Raw genomic sequence first — 27,370 nt, forward strand, 5'->3', positions numbered from 1 at the left:
CCATCAGGTTGTCACCTCCATTCCTGCTTAGAGCTCTCAGGTCACGTTCCTGTTCTCCCTTTCTCCAGGCAGCCAGTCTCCGTCCTGCATCTCCAAGCTGCAGATTGGAAAGCCCTCCCCCACCTCCTCGTTTACCTCACCTGCAGGCTCCACAGCAGCCATTTCTCCCAGCCCCATCCAGAAAAACCTTCCTGCCCCTTCCCACTAGAGGATTAGTGAGGATATCTGCAATGAGATTATTTCTAGGAGACCACTTACGCCATCCTGATGCTAACTTGCAATGTCAGCTCCGCTCAGGCACAGCCAGGCTGCGGGAAGGTTCCAGGCATGATTTCTATTGTTTAAGACTTTATTTGGGGGAGGGGTCTGGTAGATTGATTTATTTTTTCCTCATTGCTCTTTCCCCAAAGATCTGCCTTTTGCTATTTATGTGAAGCAGTTCGTATCACAGCACATGCAGAGAGATGCACACACGTATCAAACAACCGAAGTCACCGGTCAGTCTAAACACGCACAACGTACACAATGTTTTGCTCCCTGAGCTATCAAAGGCGGCTGGGTGCTACCTTCAACTGACCTGTGGGAGCTGACTCTGTGAGAACATTTTCTCAGCAGTAACATGATACATTTTTTGGTTCTTCGGCTTTCTTTTTTTTTTTTTTTTTTTTAATATATATCTTTATGATTCTGCCATAAGGCAGCCATGGATTTGTAAAATTAGCCTGTCATAACAAATTCATGTCCTCATCAAAGGCTGCTGTTGTGCTTCCTCCCAGACTGGAGCATTCACAGACTAAAGCTGTGTTATCACAGTAATTTCAAAGTTCAATAGTTTATTTTCAAAAGCAATTGCTTTTAAATGCAGTTTGCTACATAACAGCAAATTTAGACTTACACTTACCTCAAAATGAAAATTAAATTATTTAAATAAGTCAGCTCCTGTTCACTCCTGTCTTTGCTTTTTTTTGTTCTAAAATGATCCAGTTGCACTTGGTGCCCCTGAAAGAGCAAGGTTAGAAAGACTATATAAAGTCTTTTTATTACAAGAAGGGAGATTTTCAAACCTAGAGAAAAGTAGATTCTACATCTTTAATCTCTCAAAAATTACTGTTTCACGTGACTCTGGGGTCTGAATGACAACCTCTTCTGCAGAGAGGTCTAGGGCAGAGTGGGACTGAGGGTTACTGATGGCTGTGCCAGAAGCTAGGGTTTGAAAAGAAGGGGAAGCTGTAGGTTAGGAATGATAAAGATATTGCTGGAAACCTTTCTGGTCAGTAAAACCTCTGTCACTACCCCGAAAACCTCCTCCCTCTGACGCTGGACACCATCTTTTTGCTTCTGGATGAATCCAGCCCCCTGGCTGACAGGGTGGAACAAGCTCTCCTCCTTGAAATCTTATCTCCTTGCATTTCCTTGTTTCCTTTTTCTCCTGATTTTTCTCTTGGCTCCAGAATTGCTCTTTCATGATGATGTTGGTCAGAAAACTGGCCTTCTCACCCAGGATTTCCATGGGGATGTCCCTTGCCCACAGCGAGCAGTACAGCCTTCCCCTCTTTTCACACTCCGCACATCCACCTCTCTACCCAGATGATCTCGCCTGATATTTGTCTCGTTTGGGGGGGGATGTGCAGCTTGGACATGGACAAGCAGCAAGCCGCTGTTAGCATCCTTGGCTGGCAAGAGAAAGGAAGATATTGCTGAGCCAAATTAACCTGACCTGTCTGCTTTAGGTAGTTGTCTTCATAAATAACCCCAAAACCACCTCAATATCATTCTGCAAATCCACTCTGAAGACTTTCCTTTCCCCTGGCAGCAACCCGCAGGTCCTGGGTGCATTAAACCCACCAAAAATAAAGTCAGGCTGTTTGCTTTGCTCCCTCCTCTGCCTGTACTCCCTGTTTTATTTTCCACTGTTCTATGGTTACGCTCTAAGTTTCGGAGGTGCTGTCTTCTAATCAAATTCCTAGATGTAATCAAAATAATAATAATAACAATGATGTTGATGATACACATTTCCAATTAGTTGTGACAGGTTTTGGATTGGTGAATGTACACAGGAGAATGCTGGCTAATAAGTGGTTAGATTACTTACTACTGGAATCACTAGGAGATTTTCCTTTGTTTTTCACGGGTGCTGGCTTGTCTTGTAACATAATTTGGGGACACAAGTGCAAGCCCTGTTATGGGTGAATAACACTGACATGCCTATTGGCTTTTGTGGGAACTATGGTCAATAGGGTCAGGTTTGTGAGCCTGAAGGCACTTTAACTCAAGATCCTGATCATCTTAAACTGCCATCTATGTGCAAAGATGTATAACAATTTATACGAATGTGAGATGAAAAGCTGCAGGAATTTGAGCCTGTAAGCCCAGCACTTACTCTGCAGTTAATTAAAGTTATCTCTTTATTTGTCTTTTCCCTTGTGGGGTCTCAGACAGCAACAATCCAAGTGAATATTTAACCTTTCTTTTCTTGGCAGTTTGGGAAATTATAGCTTATTGATTGCAAATAAATTCCGTACCAACTGGTGCTCTGAGTTACAACGTGGAGAGGAACAAATGGTAACAGATACAGAGCTCTCAATTCCTCTTGCATGCTGGGTGTAGATTGTTTATACAGGCCCTTCTCATAAAATATGCTCAATAACCCGCAGAGATAACATTAGGAGTAGTATGTGGACTTTACCAGTGAGTAGACAGTGTGACTGATGTTAGGAAGGGTGGGTGTTGAGCATCATGGAAATGTGTAGAATGAGATACTGACTTTTGAATGGTCACTCCTGCATTTTGGCCCCAGGGTTTGAACGCTCAGAGGTGTCAAGGTGCTCCTGGTTCTACCCAGGCTGTGGGAAGTAGCAATAGTGTAAAGAAGTGGGGGCAAAAATGGGAAAATTTGTTCCAAAGATCACCAGCACCACTGGCCTCTTGCATAATGGTCAATCTCACTCAGGAATGTGCTTTACACAGTGCTTGCAAGTAAGAGAAAGTTGCCCAAAAGGCTTCCAGGCTCCAGAGAGAACATAGATGCTGTGGTTTGGAAATAGGAAAGGCTTTTTCTGTGCTGGGCTGAAAGCACCCACAGATTTGCCACTGGAGTCACTGGGGTGGCTTTTCATGACAAGCAGACAGCTATTGGTAATTCAGAGAAAAGCTCACAGGCTTCTCAAGTTTTATGTCTTTGCTAAAGGCTGGTTTAGTCACAGAAGAAACAAAATACTGGCTGCCAGTCGCTCCTTTACTTAATCGTTTCATCATCCAGTTATGTAGGAGGAGCTGTGCTATAGCATAGAGGTGAACCAAGATAATTAGTGAGCAATATTAGGCAAACAGTGGAAGCAAAATGCTGAATGTCTTAGCATAAAGTTCACAGGATGAATTAATGAATGATTTTCATAGAGAAATAAGAACTATATTCTCAAAGGAGATTACTCACAATGAACAATTCCATCAGATCCAGCCTGAAGAAAGGAAAAGGGTAAGAATAAATAGTCCTTCTCCAAAAGGAAAGGCTATTAATACTGCAATGTCTTAATGGTTCACACGAGGACCATTGTTATCAAGTGTATTTATTAATAGCCCGGATGCCTGAGCATTCATTTCAATGCATGAGCAGTGAAAAGAAAATCTGTGGATAAATATGAAATGACATGTAATGGTCAAGTCTTGAAAGCTCAGTTAGGAAATTCCACAAGTTCCATGATGGGGCAGTACGGCGGCTGAACAAATTTGGTGCATAAAAGGCAAAGTAATGGGAATTGGAAGGGACAATCTGAACTATTTATGTCCATTAATGGGTTCTAAATTGACTGTAACTGCTCAATAAAAGCTCGTCGTCAATGTGGAAATGCAATGAGAGCATCTGCTTGGTGTGTAGAAGCTGTCAAAATGTAAACAAAAATTGTGAGCTGAGAAAGGGAGCAAGAAAGAAATAAAACCCAACGTGGTCTTGAAGGGTCACACTGCCAGAGACCTCAGGGCTTGGGGGCCATGCCCAGCTCTCACAGCACTGTGCTGCAAAACCACTGTTGCCGCCTCCCCTGGCTCGTGACATCGGGGGTGTGGAGAACAGATTAGCCCCAAGAGAAGGCTTTCCAGACCTCAGCCCACCAACGGCTGGGAGAAGTCCTTGTTTTCCAGCCTTGACGCCAGTACTTGTATCTCTGCCATAAGGTCAGATGTCCTCGTGTGCAGGGAAGGTGATTCAGCCCCACCCCTGGTCTTTCTCACCTTGATCCCCCATCAGATCAACTCAAAGGGGCAGGCACCAGCCCCGTGCACTGCTGCAGCCCAAATAACAGCCAAGGTACAGGGAGCTCTTCCAGGGGTGGCAGCTCCTCCCTCACCCTTGCTGTTGGCCTTGGGACCTAGCAATGTCCTTCAACAAGCCAGGTGCTTTGTCATCCTTTAATAGTACTAATTACCTAATTATCTGCTCGGGTGCTGTGGAGGAGCATTTTAATGTTTGAATCTCCACTTCCCCAGGTTCCTTCCTTTGCAAAGCAAATACCCGTTGCAGGGAGGTGAGTCTCTAGTTCTTGCACGACCCCCCCTCGCCATGTGGCAGCAAATCCCAAGCAGCAGCACCAGTCTCGCCTCTCCCCCCTTTCCACATGGATTCCTCCATCACCCTTTCTGCTTGTCATCTCTGCCTGCGTTGCCTGCAGAGCTGTCTGGGCTGGGACTTCAGTGGTTTTCACAAGTCTCTTTCCCCCCCAGCTCAGCCAACAATAAACTTCACCTTTTCCTTACAAAAAGATGCTCTTACCTCACCTGCCCTGAACCCTGAATGCCCTAGAGTTGCCTTCACACCTGTACGATCCGTCTGAATTAGGTGTCTGCAGCTATTTAGGTGATTCAGATTACAAAATTTTTTGTGTGATTTCATCAGATGCTGCACTTTGGTGCTGGTTTTCCACACCGGCTGTTAGAGCACCTGTCAGCAGACACTTGCAAGTTCTTCAAGTTTCCTGCTCCAAAACCTTCCCTTATCCTAAGCCTACCTCTGTGGACATGGATGTTTGGCAGAATATTTTCCTTTGGACTACAGCTTGTCTTCAGTCACCTTCCATGTGGTGCAGCACTTAATACAAGTCACGTAGCTCTCTTCCCTTTCAGATGATACACATAGTAAGTTAAAATGCAATCTTATGCCAATTCCATAAAAAAGCTTCCAGAGAGCATTCTCTCCCTAATGTCCTCTACTCTCTGCTTGGGTACTTAAAATCTTCCATTACTCTGCTCTTTCTACATACTTTATTGTTTGTTCAAATCACCTTCCAGTCCAGTCTTTTTCTCCCATATAGAAAAGGGGAAAAGCTTTTCCCATCTTCCCTTTTACTGCATACTTAGCTCATAAAGTATGTTGCTAAGCAGGTACTCGCGGTATAGTCTTTCAAATAAAACTGATGCATGTGAAATATCGTAGAGGTAGCAGAGAATACTGCAGTAAGGAAGGTCCCAGTTCTGCATAATTCCACTGGCTTCGCTGGAGCAACCCTTCGTACAAACCGGGGTAGATGAAAAGTGTTTCCAGCACTGGCCGCATTAGAAATTGTTATTTTCAGATACGTCTAACAGGCTTGCAGAATGTTGTCCTTTGGGCTGAAATTGCCTATAATCAGCACCTATCCCACAGCGATTTCTCCCTTGTTTTGAAAGTTTGAGCAGAATTAGGAGAGCTGCTTTTGAATACAGTAAAGAGGAGAAAATTATTTTTTTAAAATCTTTCTGACCTTTTTTTCTTGGCAGCTCTACAGCTGAATTGGCTGTGGTTTGAAAGATGCAATTTGGCAGGAAAATAGCCTTCATTGGGGAGCAGTGCAGGGCTTTGTACTGCAGGAAATTGGGTTTGATTTGCCCATGCTAGAAGTATTCAAAAATTGCAATCTGACCATATGCAGTGGAGGGCTTTTGCTAAGCTGATTAGAGGACATGGAGACCAGGGAATAAGACTCTGCATGTCTGCCGAGCCGGAGCAGAACTGAGCTCCTGAGGGATGGGTGAGGGGAGCCCAGTGTGGCTGAGCAGGGTGCTCCTCACCTTCCACCCTCAGCACCACTTTCTGCAGAAGGCAGGAAGGGCTCCTCCGGGTGAGGCTCAGCTGGAGATGGACATGAAGCAAGAGCCACCCACAACCTGCTTTTCAGTCCCGAATATCATCTTCCCCTGGCTTGTACCTATGGTTTGAATCTGCGTGTCGAACAGTCTGGTGTCTGCACCCCAGTGCATGTAAACCCATGCTTGTTGCCACGCATGTGCACTATCCCATTATCGTCAATGGCTTCTTTTGGGTTATTTAAGATCTTGCAGGATCAGATCCATGCCGCATAATGAAATGAGGCTTCTTCCTAGGCTGTCACCAAGTCTGACTACCGGGAAAACTGAGTCCACAGCAATAAACAGGATCCATATTTCTGATCCATTTTAAGCCAGAAAAGAGTTTTTTCACAAACTTCCTCAGCTATAAGGATTCTTCAAATCCTCTTCACGCCTTTTAAATATTAAATCATTCTCATGCAGACACCAGGCATAGCTCATTTCAAAAAGCAGCGCATAGAGCTGCGGGAATACTGGCAAATCATATTCACATGCACATTCTTTGGAGTAGTTGTTAAACTTTGTGGGTGAGCTGACTGAATTAGTGGAACAGAATATTTGACTAAAATAAAAATATCTTTGGACCTGGCAACTGGAAATCAGTTTGCAACAGTGATTTCTGATAGACAGTTGTACTGCATGAGCAAATTCAATGCTTAGGGAAAAAGGATCAAGAGACAGGATGAATACAAGATATAGTTCATAATATCTAAGCATTGAAAAACATGGTCCTTCTGAAACATGGTACTGCCACCCTGGACTGATCTGCTATGGCATTGTTCCCCTTGTTACTAAACTGCATTTTCCTAACAGAAGTAATTTTTTTTTTTTTTTTAATTCAGAGCCAGTTTCAAGAACACAGTTTCATACTGGTTTGTAGCTTACTCTGAAAATATCCCTGCTGAAACCAAAGTGGAGGGATAAACTAACTAGTGACCACATAGATATATACACAGAGAGAGGGAGAGAGCTGATTAAATTGAGCTCTTTGCCTTACAAACACTTTCCCTTGTGATTTGCTAGGGAGAGAAGGATGAGATGTTGCACACAGTTTATCTGATCCATACCCTATCTATGGCCTCCGTCATTCACGTCCACTCAGTAAGATGTGCAATTCATATGCTTTTCTCATTCCCCTTTGATAATACTTTCCTCATTATTTGCAGCATGAGAGTACATAAAGCATAAAAAGTGAGGCAGCGCTATTTCTGCCCTGCGCTGCAGTAGAAAACCCATTAATTGCATTTTTGGCAATGAGGCACAATGAGGTACATGCATATAGGACTTAAAGCTCTTTAAATATGCAGGAAATGTTCTTCTAACGAAGAGCCTTCAGTACTTTGGAGCTGCACTGAGAAGTGCCAGTGACACAGGAGTGGCTTCAGCAGGCTCAGTGTGACCTGGGGCCAGAGCGTGCTCAGGGCAGAGGCAGCAGCTGGCCAAGGCGTGTGAGAGCTGGGGCTGCTGTTCAGTCCCGTTCTCAGGAACTTCTCTACCTCCACGAGTACCGAAGATAGTGGAAAAGAGGATAATATTATGTAGCTTGATGTAAGTTATAACTCAATGAAAAACCTACACTGGGGACCCTGGAGATTATGCAGAGGGTCATCCAGCCCCTTATGTTAATGCTCTGTGATTGCTGTGGTTTTGTGTGGCTGCGCACTGTTTCTCCCATGACACAGTAAATCGTAACGGGTTTTTTCTTCATTTGCAGCCTGCTCTCCCATGACGGTGGACAATAAAGACAAAGGTACAGTATGATGACTCCCTGCATCTCCATATGTGTCCTCTAATTTGGACCTAACATTATCTTTTGTTACCTGCCCTCAGTTCTCCCGAAGGCGCAGACGAAGAGCTGCAGGCTGGGTTTCAGGGCGCAGGGGGGTGCCTGATGCAAGATGGGTGTCTGGTGATGGGAGCAGTGGGAGCTCGAGGTCACCAGCTTCCCACCGCCACGCTGTGGTGCTTTGGGATCCAAGTGTGCTATCACTGAAGATAGGTTTAGGACTGAAACAGCAGCCAGTAGGACCAGCTAATCCTGGCCACTGTCAGTTCAGAAATGGCTGCTAACCTAGAGGAACTGGGAAGAAGGGTCCTTAAGAGAGTGAATTTATATTCTGAGCTTTTACTTCTCACTCACAGCTGTCTGAAAAACATTGCTCCCCCACCCAGCTACTCAGTGAGGAGAAAAGCATGAGGAGAAGGAACAGCTCAGATCTGGATGGGCTGTTTGTCAGGTATGAATTCTCTCATCCAGCCACTCTCACTTCTATTCAGCACATGTAATGAATGTCTGAAAAATCTGGAAATTTATGTTCAGATCAATGGGAGCTGATTAATTACCTAAGATGTATTCAGATAACAGAGTTGAGAGGAAAAGCAAAGGCAATGCTTTCAAAAATGCTCAATGAAGTAAACCAAGTACATTGAGAATATGTTTAAAGGATAAGTGCAAAGACAACCCAGGCAAGCAGGGTATCAAAGAAAGGAGACATCCAAAAGCCAGTCTTACAATCAACAACATAGACATGAAGGAGAAAAGAAATCTCTAAAGCTATTAAAAATCTGGAAGCCTATTAAAATTGGATTTAAAAGGTACAAGGAAATAAAATCAAGAGACATGGAGTGGCACTTGCAAAAGAAACCTTTAACAGAGTGGAAAAATTACTCTGTTATCCAAGAGAATTTGAATAGTGGCTCCAGTAATGATGAAGAGCGGCACTTTAATTTCACAGACCCGCTCCTCACAGGTGAAATGTTGATGTGCCTTCAGTCTATGGGAGTACCCAGGGTGTCCACCCCGTGTGTCCAGCCATGGTGTCCCCACCTCAGCTGAGCAGCGACACAACTGCCACTTAAAAACCGAGGCTCCGCTCTGCCTCCTTCAGCAGCAGGATCAGCGAATCTTGCTCATGTCTCGCCTACGGATTTTGAACGAGGAGGACTGCTGTGAAAGCCAGAAAGGGTAAGGCTAGTGCAAGTGAAAGCTGAATCTGTTTCTCAGCTCCTTCCTGCACTAGCAACCCTCTCAACACCACCATCCGCCAAGGGCCCTGCAGAGACGTGCCCAGCCCATGATGCTGCCAGTCTTGTCCCTTCCAGGTGAGTATCACTCAGGTCTGGCTTTCTCTCCCTCAAACCTCATCTCTCCTGGGTGAAAATCTACTGGCAGTTCTACCTCCCACCCCCCACCCCCCCACTCACCCCCCTTTTCTTACTTTTACCTTTATTTGGTCTGCAGAAGCACCAACACTAACACCCAGAACACGACTCCAGTGGCAAAGAAATTAAGTTACCCCAAACCAGGAGATTTTAATAACAGAATCACGGCGGGGGTTGTGTGAAAGGTTGAACATGCAGGGACACCAGAGGCACTTGGGTGGTTGACCATTGTTGCTGCACCTTCAGGTGAAGCAGCCAGGCAACTCTGGTGGTGCTGCCGGAGCTGTGACCCCCACCTTCCACCTCCTGCCCAGCCGCTGGTTTCACATTCTTCCCCCTAGCTGTAAGAGCAGAGGATGAGACAAGACCTCCAGCATCCACACCACGTAACCCACCAGGAGTGTCTCCTGCTCCTCAAGCCTAGGTTTCTTTTCCTCCTTCCCCTAATCTTCAGGGGACTGTTCCAGATCATTACAACTCTTCTATTAAGAATTGTCTTCTAACTTCCTAAATGCTTTCATGGCCAGTATGTTGCATTTATTCTTGTTCCAAATGGTTCTTTAGCTTAAACAGCTTTCTTCCTCCTTGCTGTTTATTCCTCCTTCTCTCATCGCAGTCATGTCTCCCTTGGGCATCACTTTTTCCTATTACATCAGCCGAGCCCTTCCCCTCCCCGGGCAGACGAGGTCCCAGCCTGGGCAGCCCCTCCTGCAGCCTTTCTCTGCTCCTTCCCATTCCCTGTCCTTCAGCAGGGGTGATGAGAAATGAGCTGCGGTCCTGGACGCCACCGTACCTGGGCAGAGACGCAATACGTGTATTCACTCATTCCTAATGGGAAAACATTGCCTGGGATAAGCACATTTGCCTTATTCAGATCTGCGCCATGCTGGCAGCTCACGGACCCCTGTGACAGATGACTGGAAACAACTTTCTCTCCTGTTCTGTCATTTCCAAGTGATGAGGCCCAAGCTTCAAGCTTCACGTTATTAGTCCCAGCGTGCACAGCTCTGCACTTTGTACTATTACATTTCATTCTGTTTCTATTACTTCCCTTGTCAGGATCATCCAAGTGTTTTATTTGTTATATTTGATCCGATTTTCCATTTACCTTCAGGTCTTTAATTATTCTTTCCTTGCAAATTTATTCTAAGCTTTGCATACTGTTGATGTCTCTAGTTGCCTGGATCCTTTATTTCTTTTTTTAAAAAAGGAGAACTAGGCTTGCCATTTTCTTCTGCTCGACTCATGTATTAAAAATCCTTAAGAGTGGACTTGTGATTTCATGTGCCAGTTCTTTTAGGAGTCTGGGTTGGATTATTTGTTCCCCCTGGCTTCAGTGCATTAAAGCTCTTTCAGTCTGCTTTCACCTTGGATGCCGCAATTTCCATTTTTATAAATCTTATGCCCATTAGCTATCATCCCTGTGTCCTTGTGTCCTGAAGCATCATCTTCATTGAAAACTGAAGCAAAGTACTCATTTAGGTTTTTTGCTGTAACTACATTTATTTTTTATTTTATCCGTCTCACTTTCTTTTTTGTCTAAGTGACCTAAGGTTTTTTGTGTTTAAAAAAAATAATAAAAATCTGCAAGTTGTAACTCAGCTTAAGTTTTGGTGAATCTCGTTTTAAGACTTGCAGGTTCTGCACTCTGGCAGAGTTTGTTGATCAATCTTGTCTGTCCCTTTCAGGCTCTCTGCTTTCTTGCAATCTCTCTTCTAAGAGACCAGCTGTATATTTACCCCCTTTGCCTGGAATGTGCCTTCCAGATCAGTTTGGCACTTTTGACTTCCCAAGGTCCCCCCAGCACCCAGGCCCCAGTGCTCTCCTGTAGAGAGCACGAGTAGGGCCGGCTGCATGGGTTTGCTCTGTTTCTCAGTCTGCCCTTCCCAAATCAAGATCAGGTTTGGTCCATCCTGCTGTTTAAGTTGAACCAATCTGTGATCATCCCATCCCAGCTCTTCTCTGCATCCAGCTTTTCTGTAATATCCCTGCTGGTCTTCCAAAGTCACCTGTGAAAGGGCTTCCCCTGCAGACCTACCCACCCTTCGGAGCTCGGCTGGAGGCTGGAGAGCTGTGGCTCCAGCTGAGGGGTCAGGGGTCTTGGCCTGGAGCTTGCAGCTTGGCCAGCATCAGGAGCATCTGCCATAAAGCTGATGGGACAGTCCAGGTTCCTTGTCAGCTCGTGGTCCCACCTGAGGACCATGCGTGGCCAGGACAGGAGGTGGGAATCCGAGCTGCAGAAGCCACTGTTCGTAGTGTCTGCAGGTCAGCCTGTTCCCTCTCCCTCTGGGAATACTCTGAGCATCCCTACTTTTGACATCACTGGGTATTTGAACAAAAAGAAGCCAGATGCTTTTCTTCTGTTCTTATTTTGTAACAACAAGAACAACCTCATTGGTCTGCTCAGCATACAGCAAAGTCTTAAGGCAACAATAAAATCAAAAAGGAAACAAGAAACTTTTCTAAGAAATCTGCAACCTTTCCCCTGCACACAGGGTTCCTGCGGTTTGGTTAATGTTTAAAAGGGCTCATGTTACTGATATTGCAATTTGGATCGGATTAAAGCAAGGCTCCTCTGCAGAGAGCTGAGGTTTCTCATCTGCATTTCTTCTACTTGAAGATTTCTCATGCATCTGCAAGTGCAAGTGTCTCTAGATGGATTTCAAATGACCAAAACCAACCAAACAAAGTAAAAGCAGTTTTAAGGTAGGACAGTGTTTGAGAAGAGACCCTGGAGAGTCTTGTTCCACACTGATGTATTCTGCAGTAAAATAGGGCATCCTTCATCAGCATCCTCATCTTCTGTAAACGGGTACATGGTGGAGTTGGAACATTGCATTTTTTCATGTGTTTTTAGGGGGGGTTGTTAATGAGGTTCATCATTTCACTGAAATCTTACGACTAGGGAGAGACAACAAGCTCCACTGTTTGTTAGAGTCCAGCAGGAAGCATTTCCCGTCTCACTGGAAAATGTCGAGATGTTAAAGACTTTCCGGGTTTATTCTGAGATGAAACCAAGAGCTTCTTTTAAAAAGAACAAGGCAACACCTCCCTGTGTTTAGGGGGGATGTCCTGTGAGACACCAAACCTGGACCCAGCCCTGGCTTCAGCCTGAGCTAACCCTGCAGCTCGTGCCCAAGCCAAGCCCCGTTTGCCGGGGGGCGCAGGGCTTGCTCACGCCTCGCTGCCCCCAGCATTTACACAACGTGCTGAGAAGGGATGGGGTCTCCTCATCTTTCAGAGAGCCAGGGGAGCGGAGGTGGGGGTTGAGTGAACACCAGTGAGGGTGGGACTGGGAGGATGGGAGCAGGCACCTCAGGGGAAAGGGGACGCCATCAGGAATTTGGTCCCTGCAAATGGGCTGCTGAAAAGCAGGGGAGCACGGTATAGGTAAGGAAATTCTCTGGTGCCCAGAATTTCCAGCTATTGATATTGTATTTGGGGTTCCTTACTGATGAACCATTCGGGGCGGGGGGGGGGGGGTGTGTGTGTGGCAGTCCAGCCACAGCAATCCTGATGTCAATCAGGGCTGTAGAAGAGGGATCTCCTCCTGTTTTTTCCTGCTAGTGTATGTGCTGCGGATCTCATTTACAGCATTACCAAATGCTGAATCCAACCCATGACATAAAGCAAGATGCTGTTACAGTAACAACATAAATCTTTTTCCTCAGAATGACAAGTCAGCTCTAATGCAAAAGGGAAGGATGAGAAAGGCAATTTTTAAAAATGCATTTGGTCAAGTAAAGGGTTCTATTTTTTGTTCAGACTGTTGACTTTTTTCATAGTAAAATACCTTTACTAATGAGATCCAGCCCAACTTAGGAAAAGAAAGTGAGTTCATTCAGCAGATGTGTCTCTGTTACTCCTCTGATTAAATAAAATCATGATTTCTAGGCAGTGGGAGTTTTCTACCTGATCTCTCAGATCTAAATATTTAGCATGCAAAAAAGCTTTTTCTAATGAAATCCAATGTGAATTAATAAAGACCAGCCTGATATTGGCAATGACACCTTTTGTTCAGATTCATGCAAACAGCAGCAGAGAACCACCTTCACAGTGCAGGGAAGTTTCGGTGAGTGCTGTCAATAGAGCCTGCGAAGTCACTTCTGTGCAGCAGGATTTTCCATAGGCTGCATTAGCAGGACTGAGCCAACACAAAGGCTCAATCTGAGAGCTCATCAGATACTAATTTACTGCTAGTCTTGCTATAAATAATGCATGCCAATGGGGAGCTGCAATGGCCCTTAGTGGAGTAATGCACTCAGGCTCTCTTCCTCCCACAGAGGCCAAACCTCACATCTGTGCTGGTACCGCAGGAGAACTTTTTCAAAACCACCTTGGTGACTTAGGATCATTATAGGAAAGTCACTGGAATTTAGGCATCTCTTATCTCAGTCAAGATATTTATATCTCCACCAGGCTATTTCTTCCCTTATTGGCAGGAAACGCTGGCTAAAAAGCAGAAAGCAGGCAAAAGATCTAATGGGCTTTTCCATGGGGATGAGACGTGGATTCCCTGCAGGGTTTTCCAGTCACTCCAGTGATGGCCAGCAGGTCCTGGCAGTGGAGGGGGAGACGAGAACGGCCTCAGCTGCACCGTCCCTAGTGCTGCTGGAGAGGGTGGTCTGAGAGACCCCCAGAAGCAGCAACAGGCTGCTCCTGGCAGGGATGGGGAGGAGGACTCATCCTGACCTGTGCCTGAGCCCTGGAAGAGGAGAAAGTCATTAGGCAAAATTGATTTTGAGAAATGCAGTCAAAAAGATTTTCTGAAAATAAATTTGAAGGTGTTTTTCCTCATCTAAGAGGAGTATCCAGGCCATCCCGACCGCCTGGTATTGCACTGCCTGTGTAGTCCGGGCAAAACCTAGAGCTTCTCCCGCGGAGCTGTGCAGCTGGTGACTCTCCAGGTTTGCAGTACAGGGGGCGGTTTTAGTGACAGACTGGATATTTTTGGTTTCTGTTCCACCTCTTCTTTCTGAAGGATCTTAAGAGATCTTGGCTGACACCTTCCCTGCCTTGTGTGGGTTTTTTTTTTTGCTCCTTATTTCTTCAGTTAACTCCCTCTTGTGTCCATTTACAAAACCCTGATGGAGCTTTGGCCCTTCTGCCCACGAACAGGCCACGGCTGTGTGGGGCTCATACTGTTCACGAGGAATAATGTAGCTTCCCCGCAGTTTTCTTCTCTTCCCTTTACTGGCATTTCAATGGTGCTGCAAATTTTCTTGCAGCCTTCCAGTGTCTGACATAATAAGATCTCTTGCTGCCTGTTTTTTGTGGGTATCTGTTTTGGCCTCAAGCCCCGCTTCCCTCTTAACCTGAGTTTCAAACATACCTGTTGCCTGCCATCCTCCGTGCTCCCTTTTATAGGATTAATTAAAGTTGGATTTCCATTTCCAGCAGAATGGATGTGGTTTAATAACTTTGTGAATTATCTCACTAAGCCAAATGGGGCTTGGTGTTTGCTTCCTCCCCTGTTTCTTTCCTGCTTTTTTCCATGAGAAGTTTAAGGATTTACGTACTTTGAAATTCTTTGTTGTTGTTGTCATGCTGCTTTTCCTGAAAATGGCCCTGGGCCACATGATGCACCCCCCACTTTGCATTCATCCTGGAGAGGATGGTGCAGGGATGTGCTGCTGCAGCTGAAGGGATGAGGCTCCCAGGGATGGTGTTGGTGGGCTTTCTTGGGCAGAGATCCTCAAACCAGTGTCACCCTGATGTCCTGCTTTGCCTGGGCAGTGCCTGAGCCCCTCGTCACACCCTGGTGGCCAGGGGAACAAGCTGGATTACCCAGACTCGAGCTGGGAGCGGTCCAGCACATACAGTGAGGGCCAGCAAGGCTGAGCCTGGGGCAGCAGGGGGTGCAGGGGGTACAGTGGGGCCCTGGCCCCAGCTAGGGAGACAGTGTCTGAAGATCACTCAAACATTCAGAAGCTGGTTTTCCTCCTGCAAAGCTAGTTGCTTTGAAGAAAACCCTTCAAGCTGTTGTAAAATCTACCATACATTTGATATAGCTTCTTGAGACCTTTGAGATGTGTCTCTTTGTGTGACAACACTGTTAAATAAAAACACATCCAAAGGCCCTGAGAAATGGCTTTTGCAAAGTTTCCCTTGGGGTTTAGTTTGAGATGCAGATGTATCAGGGCACCCCCGGCCCCTGCAGCCCTGGACAGCTGCCCTGGACCTCCCCCTGCACCCCCAGGCTCCATGCCCACTCCAGCCTGCCCCATGGTTCATCCTACCCCACCAGCTCCCCACCCCCAAGGCTGAGTGCCTCAGCAAGTCCTTGGGCCACAGGGCCAGGAGGAACATGAGTCCCACACCAGGCAGCGGCCACCACCAAATAGTAGCAAAATTCACCTGTCAAGAACTTGGGTTGGAGTCAAAACCCCGGTTGCACCATGAGAGTCCCCAGCTTATTAACCACCGGAGCAGCAGCCCAGCTTTGTTTGAGAGAGGATTTAGGAAATCTAGCAAGCTGTTTTGCTGTTAGATGCTGAAAGGGGAAGAACGGAGCTGTAGTATTTTTTTTTTCTGAGTCCCTTTTTATCTTTTGGCAGCCCTTTCTACAATTAAATAGCTCCGCGGGGATGCCATATGTTGCCAATAGTTTTACACTTCTCAGTAGTGGGAGGCTGGAACACTTTCCAAATTGACATGATAGGAACCCATTACAAAATTCTTCTCTAAGAGGAATGGCTAAATGTTCTGTCAAGGAACTGAATTAAAAATAGACCAACTGGTATTGTTATCTCCCCAAAAGAATGCACTTGGCATCATACATTACACGGTACATCTGGTGGTACATCTCTGAATCTCGGGACCCCAAGCACTAGCCTGGTGTGGCTGTAAGTAGTCAGGTCAGGAGCTGAGTCCAGACCCCAGGGGCAAGGTGGTGGGTTTTGGACCTGTCTTCTGTTCCCCGTTGCAGCTGAACAACACCAGCTTCATCCTGCCAAGTCCATTGCTCTGGGCTCTGTGCTCTCCCAGAGATGGTCCCCGCCTGGCCAGCCTGCTGGTGTGAAGGACAGCACAGGAGGACCTCATGGGGCTGTCGCACTCGCCTAAGCTCTAGCAGCTCTCAGATAAGCTTCTTCCTGGTGTGCTGGAGCACAAATCCACCCGAGTGCTTGCCAGGTCAAAGCTGGAAAGTGCCAAATCCAACTGAACTTCAGTGCAGCCTACCTGTACACACAAAGCACACTCCAGATGAAGTTGTTTTCCTTCCATTTGGTGTTTTCATGAAAATACAACTTTTTTCCCTCCCTCATCTCCACCTTATCTTTGATTGCCTTGTTCTTGTTTGCTCAGTGACTCCTCTGTGAGGCGGGTTTCTTGTTCTGCTGTGGGACCGGTGGGGACACATCCAGCACACAGCTGTGGGTGGTGGAAGGGAGATCTCATAATAGCTTGATAACTGCTATTAAGTAAATACCACATACTGGGAAAAAAATGCTTCACTTCAACCTCAAGCAGGGTGGGGTTAACTATCAGAACAAAGTTGTTTACCTTGGGCTGAAACACATGAATAGGGGGACTTTGAAAATTTGCTGCCATGAATTACTGGTTTCCACAAAGGCTTCTGTTATATGGTAGTGACAGCTTAAATAAGCAGAAATTTCTTGGAAAGATTTTCTTTTTGTCTCAGTGATGCCTTCACTACAATCCCGGAGCATCATTCACACAATCAAAAACTGCCATTGTGCCAGGTACTGCAATTGCCAGTTAGAGCTGCCCCTTCATTTACTGTGATGCTGTGTTGATACTGAGTCGGTTTAAAAAAAAACCCCACAACACAAAAACATGTCTGATATGTCTGATTGCTACTTGAGTTTGAACTGTGAAACACAGTAAACCAGCAGAAAATAAGGAGTCTGCCTGGTGGCAATCTTTGGTTTGATCAGGAGTAGGTCCGGGTAAGGCTCCTGGTCGCGTGCTGTACAGAGTCTCCCCGGCCCGCCAGGATGGACCTGCTCTGGGGGGATGTTTGCTGAGTGCATGCTGGGCACAGGGAAGGTATATTAACTTAAGCTGCATGACATGTTAATACGTTTTGGACATCTTTGTGAGCCAAGGGAACCTGTGCTTATATACCCCTGCAGGTCTCTCTGAAGCCTGTGTGCACCGGCCAGATACAATAGGGGATCAGGAGCATGAAAGACAGAATGCAGCCTCTGCATAATTCAGACAACTGGACTGTTATGGGATCTTCTCCTTCCTAGGCTGTGCAAGCCGTGAGCTGGCCCCATGCAGAAGGAACAAGCCACCTCTGCAGAAGGGAGATCCTTTGTGCCCTTCCCAGGATGTGCAGAGCTGCTTGGCTCGTGGAGGGGGCTGGGGGTGATATCTGAGCTATTGCTATGCAGGAGCTCAGGCTGGATCATCGAGTCCTGTCTACTCTGAAGCTCAATGAATCTAGAAAACCATCTCCCCTTGTCATCTGTGCTAAGAGATTCACAGCACCTGCACAAAAGTGCTTTCATGTCTGCTTCATGCATATTGAGAGTTGACATTAAAAGAGAGAGAAAGAAAGAACAATCCATTAGACTCTGTGCACTAAATCCTAGATTTCAAACTGACACATCTGAAAATACGTATGATATGAAAGCAGATACAGTGTGATAATTATATACTGAAGGTCTATTGTATTATTGTACTCTGTATGGGAGTCCTGCTCCAGCACCTACCACAACCATTATAAAAGCCAGGAGTAAACCATCCTGGCTAAAAAGAAGAACCATGCTGTTGGATGGGTTAGCATCATCGGCATCCCAAAACGCTCTGGACCCTGGGGTCCAGGGGCCTTCAGTGTGGAGTGCTGGATTTGGTACTAGGTAGCTCTTCCTTGCCCAGGTCTGACATATTTCTTTAAAGAGTCCTTTAGTGGCTGACCTGAAACCCGTTTCTTGTGTGAAGTGGTTAGCATCTATGCTTTCCCACTTTCTGGAGGGATTTCTCGTGTCCTTGGATGTGGTAGAAAGCATGCATCACAGACCTCCGGACCTCAAGCTGTGATGGGGGGAGCCACCCAGGCTCTGAATCATTTAACTGTGTAAAATTATGAACTTTGTGTGTTTCTGGCAATTTCCTGTAGTTATAAACTCTGGTGAAAATTAAGATTAAATTGTAGTCTAATTAGTTAATGATCTAATAGTATATAAATAAGTCCAATAAATCATGTTCATTATTATACGAAGCTTGCATCTAACATGAGCTCCGTATCATGCAGCATCCATATCTGTGTGCACGGACCGTCCCTCAGCTTTCACACTCCGACTCAGTGACTGTGAAAGCATGGGACAGACTTGTCCAAAAATCAAGTCTGCTGCCAGAAGCCTGCTGCCTGCCTGTGAAAACATACAATATCCTTAGTCCCAGCAAAACGTCAATGGGCCGGTTTGGAAACAGCTGTTTCAGTGAGGACCACAGGGAGCAGGAAGGAAGGGGGACCCATGCCGCTAAGTCCCTGCATGTCACCCCAGTGTCTCTGCCTCCCATATCTGTGTTGCTTTTTCCACCTTTTGCAACAATTCTGAAAGCAAGGCTTGGTCGGTGTGGGCAGTGAGGGTCCCATCAGTCTTTGCAGTCTGGGAGCCGCTGGCCGGAGGGGCAGCAGGCGGCGATGCTCTGCCAGCCTCGCCTCACCTCGCACTTTCAAGCGGCCAGGGCAGACGGGCTGCTGTGATAAGCTGCCGATATTTCTGGGTTTAGCTGGTGAGGGAGGCTGGGATCCTGCACATGAAAGACTCTGTGAAAAGGCAAGTTATTCCCTCTAATTTGAGAGTACCGCCAACCCCAAATGCTAAAATTTTCTGAGGTTCCCAAACCACAGAACCAGCCAAACTGTCACAAGATTTTCATTTTTAATTGGAGTTCTTTCTTATTTTCCTTCTGGTTTTGAGCCATTGGGTCATGTCCTTATTCACAGAGAAAAGTCACGATGAAGCACAAACTGTCTGGTTTTCACAAGCGAAACCTGAACTTTCTCACAATCACGTGTCTCTAGGAGATGGGGCTTCTGTAAAATGTCAAAGAGAGGGGAGCGTCATGACAATGGCACCAGAGTTGAGCAGGTGCCTTTTTCCTACCATCTGACCATGGTGGCGTGCGCCCGTGCGTGCCTCACGCTGCTTCTGGCCCTTCTGCCCCCGCTGCCGGCTGCTCCCCGCAGGGAGCGTGGCCCCCGAAACTCAGCTTTGTCCTTTCCCAGGGAGAGCCGGGGCAGTGAGCTCTGTGGGAGGAAATCCTCCTCCTGCTCTTTGAGAAAACCACCTGCATTTAAATGGGTCAAAGCAAGCTGTGAAGTTCACACGTCCCTGCGGTGAGAGCAAAGGACACGCTGCAGGGAGGGTGGGGCTGTCACCTTTGGTGCTGAGCCTCACTGGCAGCCGCAGGGACCAGGGCAGCGGTGGCTGGGACAGGGTACATGATTGCTGCTGGTGCTCACTGCCAGAATTGCTAGAAAGAACAGCAGGAAGAGCCCCAGAGGAAGGAGACTAGTTTTTAGAATTGTTTGTTACTTAGCAGTGATGGTCCCTCACGTGTGCACCCCACTCCTGGCAGTGACTACCCTGTTTTAGGGGTACTAAAAGCAAACACCATCCAACCACTGCCTTTCTAGACCGGGTTTGAGCCTGTGTTTCTTCCTGTGCTGATGTACGGCGCTCAACCCACAGCTCTCGGGCTCTCAGCTGAGCTGGAGGCACTGCAGCATGGTCAGAGGTTTGTGTATCCACAGACCCACCAGCTGGGGCACAGGAGCAAGTGTTACAGCCCCCTACCAGGGAAACAAGCCCTGACTCATGTCCCTTTTCTCAAGAAATGTGGGAAACAGGTCCCAGGTCTTCCAAATCCTACGCTGGTGCTGAACATCTCTAGAAGTAACTTCTGCATGAGGCATGGCCACGTCTGGGACACTGAATACCTGGTGGAGGCATGAATTGGAAATGAAACCTTCAGGGCCTGAGACAGGCAGTGCCACACTCACAGTGATGAGGGTGATGGAATGGATGCCCCACTCTGCTGTGGAAGAAGCTGGACCTCTGTGCCTCAGTTTCCCCATCTGTAAAACAGAGATGCGGGTGCCACTTCTGTAGGCAGAGTGTTTTGACATGCATTACTGCTAAATGCTGGGTGAAAGGCAGGAGCAGCAAACCAGAGAGGGACAGAGCAAGCCCAAAGTTGCTCAGCGCCAGGATCTGCAGACAGCTCTCAGATGTGGACAGGGACGGCCCTGGGGACAGGATGCTTTGGCCTCAGGACCCGCTTTACCATTACAACTCTTTCTGTCAGGCTGCTTCAGCATCTGTCTGGAGCAGCAAGGTCTTTTTCCCCAGTGGAGACACCTTTTATCACTAAGCAAGACACAGGCCTCAAAGGAGGAGCCAGGGAGCAAAAGGCTACAAGGTGGGTCAAGGCGAAACAGTTTCAGTGTCTGTGTAATCTTGGCTATCTCTGTATGTGCTTTTTCTTACTCTTCCTCCCAGCTTTCTAGAATCTGCCGCAACAGTTTTCCACTGAAGTACCTATCCTGGCAGAAACCTTACTTTGGACACCATTACTTGCACAATTTCCTAAGGAAATACAGTACTGTAAGGACTTTCCTACTTGCATAAGGTCACCCACCCTGCAGAGGTTGTGCATCTCTGTCAGTACCAGCAGGTGTAACGCAGACAGAAATTCTAAGAAACAGAGTCTCTGAAATCAGCCGTACCAGGAAATCAGGAAAAAGGGAGATGCTACACCTTCCCTTTTTTCAGAGCAAGAAAAAAAGTTGCAAAACAGGAAGAGAAAGGGTGTTGTGTGAGTAGTTGAAAGAAGAAGGAAAAATAATAGCTGGAAAGATAAAAGAAAATGTGGAAGGAGATAGATGACGTGCAAGGAGAAGGAAAAAAAGTGATAAAGGTGTGTGTGGGAAAGCCAAAGCCACCTGGCACTGTGGGCGGGGATCTGCGCTCCCTTCCCGACGGTGCAGCCAGGTGTTGCTGGTCCCCGCATCCTGCCCTGCTCTGCAGATAACCGCCCACGGGACCTTTGCCAAGAAAACCGGCCTCATCCCCCTGGGTTTATTGTTTCTTCCCGTCTCTGGAGGATCTTTGGGTGCGCAGCCCCAGGGACACGTTGCTTGCAAACCACCTGTGATGAGAGAGGTTGTGCATTGCACTCCTCTGCTGGGGCTGGCTTCACCGCTCTGTTTTAGCTAAATCCTGCCCTGTCCCCTTTGAAGAGGGGAGGGGAATTTGGGAGAGGGGTTTCTGCGCCCACCCTCAATGCTGAAATAAAAATGCCCCACAAGTAAACTCCAGAAATCCTGTGTAACTTGGCTCGCTTTTTATAGGATTAGCTATTCCTCTGCATCGTCACGTAGGGATAGATGTGTCAAACAACCAGAGATTACTGCCGCTATTGAGGGCACCTGCCGGAGCTATTCCGGATTCTCTCTGATAGCACAAAACCCTAGCCCATTCAAGTAACATAAAATAAGACAGGCTGTGACAAATTTCTAAGCTACTTCCCCACTGCTCATCCTGCCATAGCCACGGATTCCCGTTGTCAGTGCATCGAGCACGCAGAGCAGGGGCTGGCAGCGCAGGCACAGGTTCACTGGCCAACATACGGGAAAACCAGGCGTCTCCAGTATTTGCCGTCGTGAGTTGAAATGATATTTGTTTTCTGATAAAAAGCTGGTACTTTGCTCTTTCACAAGTTACTTTCAAAGGCACTTACTCTGGGGAGTAATTTAACTCCTTCCAATAACCTCTGTCCCTGCTTCTGCCAATGTGCGCGTAGGAGCTGACATAAAACTTCATGAAGCTCCTGAATACTCAAAGATATCCAGATCCCCTTGCGGAGGGAGAAAAGATACTTCCCAAATGAAAATGATTATTGTTGAAGCTTTTAGGAGTCCAGCAATTATTGTGTAATACAAAGCATCTCATCCCCGACAGAAGTGTCATCAGGTCTGGTGGCCTTCTCCGCTCTCGCAGCTCGCTGGTGGGCGAGGGGACCTGGAAGGACCACCCGGGATGCGGAGCCCAGCCCCATGCATGGCAGTGCCAGTGGGACTGGCTCCCTTGGGATTCACATCCTACCCAAGGAGCAGCAGTGCCACAGCAGCTCTTTGGGAGAAGGCACTAACTAGTTAATCTGAGAAAGTCAAATAGGAGAAAATTATATCGGTGAACACTATTTGCCAAGTGACAGAAAAAAAATTGTGATTCATTTTTGGGGGTAACTGTAGTTCAAACATCCTCAGAGAAGGTTAATGACTTGTGACAATATGCCCAGAAATAATTTATTTGGCAGTGGATGAGAAAAGGAAAAAAAAAAAAAAAAAAAGTTGAATAAACTATTTTTGGAAAGTGCTAGCGAGCCAGGACGAAGGAGCAGAACGTATTGAGACGGGTCCGCACAGCCAAGCCCCGAGCAGGCACCGGGTCCCACATGCACCTGCTCCTACAAGTGACCTGGGGCCAAGCCGTGTGCTGGCCCCCTCAGCTCCTGTCCCAGGTCCGGGGACATCTGGCCAGCATGGGGGCACCCGGCTCTGCCCCCCCTCCCTGCCCCTCAGCCCCCCTCAGCTTCAGCACTATATGATGGGCACAGGGCCAGTTTGCTGGAGGAGCCTTGCAGAAAGAAACCCTTGGTCAAAGGGTAGAATTACTTGGAAAATGAAAGCCGTCATGCCAGGCAGCAGCAGAGCCAGAGGAAGAAAACCCTGATTAGTATTCCTAGAGCTCTGCACTTTTTCAGAAGAAAAGCACCTACATTTAGCAGCCAGAGTAAATATCATGCCTTAATATTGTGTGTTAATAGACTCGCTTTTTCAGCTACTGATGACTGTAGTTTTGGAAAATTTATTGTTGCTATAAAACGAGTCTCTCTCTCCCTCTCTCTCTCTCTCTCTCTCCCCCCCCCCCCTTCTGCTAATTGACAAAGAGGCCCAGTAATTACAGGACAATAAAAGTTTTCCAGTAATTAGTTTCTGTTGTTTGGTTACAGGCCATCAATTGTTCTTTAATAATACCAATCGCTAGCATGCAGTAGTCAGTGGGCTCTCAAAGGCTTCTGGGGCACAACCACTTACCAACACTACACATTCCATTCCCATGAGGGCATCCTGCATCCAGCGGGAGATTAACCCTCTCCTAGGATGAAGTACTCCTACCCTGTTTTTGTGTTTTTGGGTAAACATCTCACATAACTAATGACCAGGAAATGGCAATTAGGATAAGGTAATTATCCGTACCTGAGGAGCAGGGAAGCGAGTAGCTCAGGTGTATGTATGGTTCAGGGCACTGGCAGCCCTGGGGGTTATAAGGCTGTGCTCCAGCATGGCGCGCCTTGCTAGAACACTTGATTGCAAAATACTCTTTCAAGGTCTAACTTTGCAGAGGAGCATTCGCAGTGATTTCAGCAGGATTAAGTGAACATATAGGCAAGTGATCATATGCCAGTTGATTGAACGACTTCACATCTGCCTGCCTGAGGCTCAGGGCGTTTGCAAGATTTGGCACCCATATAGTGATGGCTGGAGATAGTGTTCCCTGTTGGCCTCTTTTCTTTTGCTGGACCCAGCTGAAGCTGCAATGAGAGCAGATCTGGCGAGCCTGCCTCCAGGAGATATCTCAGTAATGCAAAGATCTAAGGCTTTGATCATTCTACATAAAACTTTAACCATAAGATTAGATTCTAACTTAAAATAGGTGCCTCGGATTCCCTTATGGTGGAAGATACCACACCCCAGAGATGTTGCCCCTTACAGCTCCTCCTCTCTACTGACTGCTGGGATGGTGCAAGTCCCTCACTTGGCCCAAGCATCCCACCTGGACCGAGGTCCCAGCCCATTCAAGCCCCCACTGCCCAGCTGCCTGATGTCAGAGAAGCTGAATTTGAGGAAAGTATCTAACAGGCAAAAGAGAAATTCAGTCCTTTCCCTCCACAAGTTTTTTCACAGACACCTTATTTATACACCTGACTTGGAATACGTCTGGAGGCTCCACCTCAAGTGAAATCCCACGGTGGTTATGTGATTGCTAATGATCTCCAATGGCACTGCTTGGACCCTCGTTACAGGTGTCCCTTGGAAGCCGTGGCTCCTGGAGCTGGGAACTGCCCAGCAGTCTCAGCCACCCCCACCACCAACAAAAAGAAATAAAACCCTACCTCAGTATGGCCTTACACTTAAAAACATGTCCCCATCCCTTAATCACCCAGCCATATACATAAATACACGTAGATGGTTTCTGTGAGGCAGAGACCCAGTCTGGGATGTATGACTCACAGGTTTTGACTCCTTAGGGCTGCAATGGAGGGCTGTCTTCGCTAACATTCTCAGTGCATCTGAATTTAATATTTCATTTTCGTATTTCATTTTCTCCACCTAGCCTTCTCCAGCAGCTCTGATGTGAGGGGGGAGCAGCTGTCCAAGGACATGATCCTCAAACACACCTCTCTGACGGAGGTTTTATGGCAAACTTTTCTCAGGGCTGGGGTTAAACATCAATGGAAACCAGTGGAGGCTGTCCCCAGGGAGGAAAAAGCCCACTGCTCCAAAGCTGGGGTGCTCCCTGGCCTGGAAGAGCTTCTCTCCTGCAGGCAGCTGCCAGCCCTGCCACTACCTGGCTCTGCTTTCGATCAGGAATTCCTTACATGCCGCTGCTGAACAGCCTGGTATGCCCCACCAAAAATTTTGATTTTGTCTAATCAGAATTTTCTGACATTTCCTGGAAGATTCCCAAAGGGCACTTAAACACTTTAGTAGCCTGGATTCTGGATATGATTTCTGTCCATAAATAGCCAGGCTGAAGTTCCATTAAATGATCATGGCATCTGACCGTGTGGCCCCTGCCAGAAACATGACATGTGCTTGTCACCTTGGGACAAGTGCAGCATGGTTGTGCTGGGGTATCTGCAGCTTTCCCTCGGTCCCTCTGGCCACCTTGGCCCCCCAGTACCTCTTCTTTGCGGTGCCCTTTGCACAGGCTCAGCCTGGGTGTGCACTTGCCCCAGAAGGTGCTTTGGGAGACCTGCCTGGACCTCCTGCAGCACTCCAATGCAAATGTGATTGGGTAGGAGAGGAGATGTGGAGCTGCAGATCCCAAGTTACCAGAGAGACTGCATTTCAACATGCATTGAAACCAGAGGCCGTTATCCCTCAGCTCAGTTATCCTGACTGAGGCTGTGGTGCACCAGTGTCTCCAGGGAGGTGGATGAAATGCAGGCAAGTGTCATGAAAGGACCCCAAGGTTGAGTTGCCGTACTTCAGGGCAGGAGGAAGAGGCTGCTCGGCACACACAGAAGGATATTACCTTGAAGATGAGTGCACTGGCAGGCACTTGCCAAGGGCTCGGTCCATGGGGCTCTGCAGGCACTTTGTTACCTCTTCTCTAGTGGCTCAGCAAAGGCCATCTCCCACGCAGATGCCAAAACCTTTTTTCCATACAGTCCTTTGCAATGAATTCGTCTGCAGTGGGCCCAGGTAGAAATGCACAGCGAGACCTTGCCCATAAGAGCCCTTTTCCAATGCAGTTACAACTTCCCTCCTCCCGGGCTGCCTCAGTCCCAGCCCCAGCACACATTGCACTGGCTTCCAAGGGACCTGCTAGTGCCCCCAGGACTGGTGGGGCTCTGGGGCACTTTGCGATGCCACCTCCATGTCCCAGTGTGGAGGCCACTGGCAGGTGGCCACCAGGCACCCTCAGGAAGGATCACTCAGAAACAAGCCCAGGGCCACTGCAGGGGACTCTTCATCCTTCCCTCGTTTTTCGGCCCAAACAATGTCAAGTTCTACTGAAAACCCTCAAGCAACTGAGTTGCTCTACCTCAGCCATGATCTTCACCTCTTCCAGGTCCTCTTTGACCATCTGCTTTCCCTCCTGTTTTCTACACGTTCTAGATTAGACAGTAGCAGAGAAGAAAATTAATGCTATTTTGGAGCCCATAGCGTCATTTCTCCTCTTTCTCAGCCTTCAATAACTGATTTTCTCAAGGGATTGATCTAGCTCCATCACCGCCGGTGCTAAGGCACAGAGTACTCCCAGCATGAGGGGTAAATCTGGAGTGTGCCCTTCCTCATGCTGAGTGGTCCATTGATGGACACAATAAGACTTTTTCTCTGTATGCCACTGGTTTGCTTTGTGAAAGGAGATTTTGGGGCTCTGCCAGCAGTTCACTAGTGGAGAAGAAATAAGTGCAAGGGAACATGAGTACTTTGCTAATGTCTCTGCTTTCACCTACCTCTCTAAACCCCTCCTGGGAGGGACGTCGTCAGAAATGGGAGGTGCAGCTTCTTTTTCAGGCATCTTAACAGCAACATCCTCTTCTTCTGTAATGACAGGGGTGTCTGCTGTTGCGAAATGCCAAGAAGCCCCAATTCCTCCTGCAACCAGGCAGGATGGAGATCTGCTTCTGCTGCTTGAGATAGGGCCCTGCATGAAGTCAGATGCACGTCATCACCTTGTCTCCATTTTTTTTCAACAAGAGAGCCGAGTGTTATCAAACAAGTTTTGCACAAGCAGTTTGCCCAGTTCCACCTGTGTCTGGTAGAGGTGGGGAGACCTTAGAGACACATGTTGAATTCTACTCTCCATCCTCCTACATGCAGCCCTGCTCAAATCTATACCCCATCCTTGGCTTCAGGGATCGCAGAGTGAAGGAGCTGCCTGCATGTATAGACAAATTATTCTCCATGACCCATGATTTACATGCATCTCCCTCTTAATGATGTGACCTTTTCTGGCAGGCAGGGTTGGGTCCATGCACCTCTCCCTACATCTCTACCCAGCTATTATTATTAACCTCTATTTAATCTGGCGGTAGTGGGTTGAGGTACGAAGGAGAAAACCCCACTGCATGCACAATGCAGTTACCGTTTATCAAAATATGGGGTGAAAAGCTGACAGTGCAGATGATGAGTGAGACGCTGCTGGCTCTGTCCTGGCTCAGCGGGGACAGGGTTTCTGGGGGGACAGGCAGGGCTTCAAAGGCTCAGGGTTTCGACAGAGACCAACTCTCCCAATTCTCCCTATTCCCCACGATGAAGGTTACAAGGAGCTTTTGAATCGCTGGGACTGGCCCTGCTGCTGCAGTCACATAAAAAAGCCTGGGTGCATCT

General features: G+C 47.3%; 1 long non-coding RNA gene across 1 annotated transcript; it reads left to right on the plus strand.

Moving 5' to 3' along the window:
• The first annotated feature begins 7,524 nt into the window (after nt 1-7,524).
• Nucleotides 7,525-17,549, plus strand: LOC119154866. The gene is made up of 3 exons (XR_005106551.1): nt 7,525-7,644; nt 7,811-7,846; nt 17,358-17,549. It is a non-coding gene; the product is annotated as an uncharacterized LOC119154866 (long non-coding RNA).
• The last annotated feature ends 9,821 nt before the right edge of the window (nt 17,550-27,370 follow it).

This window comes from Falco rusticolus, chromosome 10 (genome assembly GCF_015220075.1).
Source record: "Falco rusticolus isolate bFalRus1 chromosome 10, bFalRus1.pri, whole genome shotgun sequence".
NCBI classification, from domain to species: Eukaryota; Metazoa; Chordata; class Aves; order Falconiformes; family Falconidae; genus Falco; species Falco rusticolus.